At 36.0% G+C, this 2130-nt stretch overlaps 1 non-coding gene across 1 annotated transcript; it reads right to left on the bottom strand.

Annotated features, from left to right (window-relative positions):
• Positions 1-1263: 1263 nt before the first annotated feature.
• LOC111813201 lies at positions 1264-1369 on the bottom strand. The gene has a single exon (XR_002818521.1). It is a non-coding gene; the product is annotated as a U6 spliceosomal RNA (small nuclear RNA).
• Between the last annotated feature and the right edge of the window lie 761 nt (positions 1370-2130).

The following is a 2130-nucleotide window of genomic DNA, read 5'->3' as shown; positions in this document are numbered from 1 at the left end:
CACTGACACGAAGAGCATCAGGAGATGCTGGAGCACAGGTAAGGCTGTGTCCAAGGATGAGTGCAGCCCTGCATAGCACCCAGCGTGGTCGGTGTGGTAGGCACGATCTCATGGTGCTGTAATGAGAAATGGGCTGACCTATGCAGATCACATTTGTGGGACATTATCAGGCTAACATTTCAGAGTTGTTAAAACTTTAGTTTATGACATTAAATTTATGATACTTCTGAAAATTGTTCCTTTTGGGGACTCTGATGTGCTGAAGAAGATGGAGTAGTCTATTTATGAAGAGGTACAATTGCTTAGATTGTCTTACAAGGCGGGATAGATGTGACTGTTTGCTGCCTACTAGATTTCTTTCTGTTAATATAGAAGGGCAAAATATGATTATTTATCAAACTGTGCTTTGTTTTTGGTCTATAAATATATAAAAGTGTACACTTGATGTAGACTTTACATATATACAAAGTTGTAGCATTTTCTCATCTTGAAGTCTAATCTGAATCTATAGTGTATCCTAATCATTGAACATACTTTTATTTTATATTTGCACATTTGTATAGCTGTTATATAAATATGGAGAAATTTGAAATAAATGAAGCCCTTTCTTTTATTAAGAAAATAGAATTATCTGTCCTTGTACATTCAATGTATACTCTCATTTTTTATAACCATGGCATATAATGTTACATACTATAAATTGTGATTTAAACAAGAAGTAGTTTTTTTTTTTCCTATTAAAGGGATAGGGCCGGCCACATAGCTCAGCGGGTTAAGGCACCTGCTTAGGCAGAGTGCAGGGGCTGGGGGTTCAATCTCTGGTGTGCTGTGCTGGCCCAGCCCCCAAGGTGCACTGAGAGGATGACTGAGAATGGGCGTTGATGGGTGTGTCTGTAATCGCAGCCCTTGGGAGGCTGAAAACAGGAGAATCACTGTGAGTATGATCTACATAGTGAGACCCTGTAAGACCCTGCAGACTCTGTACTAAATACATAAAAATAATTAAATAAATAAATAAAGGAATAAATGTTCTTCACATAGCCTAGTTAATGTTCAAAAAGAAAAAGTAGCTTGGCTTTATTATCAGCTAGTTAGATTTTTTAAAAAATTTTTTTCTATAATTTTATTGAGAAACAAATAGCAGTGAGACAGTTTCAAATCAAATTGGTAGGACAGTTTCAATAGTTAACACACTGCATACATTCTTCCTAGTGGTTATTTGCTGTACAAGATGCAGACATGATATCCTGTTTACAAAGACTAAACAAAATGGAACGCTTCACAAATTTGCATGTCATCCTGTGCAGGGGCCGTGCTAGTCTTCTCTATATCTTTCCAATTTTAGTATATGTGCTGCCAAAGCGAGCACAACTAGTCAGATTTTAGTGAGATCATTTCTAGATGCTTTTTCTGGATGATTCAGTTGACTCTAGTGTTTTTTAAAAGTATTATTATTATTATTATTATTATTATTATTATTAGGCGGAACCGGGGATTGAACTCAGGCCCTTGAACTTGCCGGGGGAGTGCTTATTCTACTGAGCCATCTCCCAGGCCCTATTATTATTTTTAACCCTAAAAGAGCAATGTTTTGCTTATCGTGTGACCATTAGAAGGATGTGTAAAAGTTTAGCCCTGCCCCAGCTTTCCTTGCAATCAGAGTCACTCTCATCTTGGAAAGTGTGAGCTGTCCTTCCTTCTTGGAGAGAAGACTAACTGTATTTTGCACTTTATCTGCTTTAACTCAATACAACATACTGCCAACTTTCCATGTTTGAATATAAAATTGTAACACTACCTGGTACATATTTCCAGAGACTTGGCATATTTCCAAAGAAGTTTTTTGCAAGCACACTTGCAAGTGTATGTGTATAATTAGCAAAATTGTGTAAGGCCTGGGCAACAATTTTTCATAACTCTAATATGGAATGTCTCCACACAGTGTGTAATTTTATTTTAAAAATACAGAATTTCATACTCTAAAATGAAAGAATGAAGCATTTTTATAAAGTAATTCAGTTTTACGGTATAATGCTTGTCCAAAGGCTGGATGATAAAACCATTTCTACATCTTCAAAGAAAGGTGATTGTTCAATTATTATTGAAAGTTTTCTTAAGAGCTTTTTTATT

Source organism: Octodon degus, unplaced genomic scaffold, assembly GCF_000260255.1.
Source record: "Octodon degus isolate 3935 unplaced genomic scaffold, OctDeg1.0 scaffold00170, whole genome shotgun sequence".
NCBI lineage: Eukaryota > Metazoa > Chordata > Mammalia > Rodentia > Octodontidae > Octodon > Octodon degus.
This window is presented reverse-complemented; position numbering and strand designations above follow the sequence as displayed.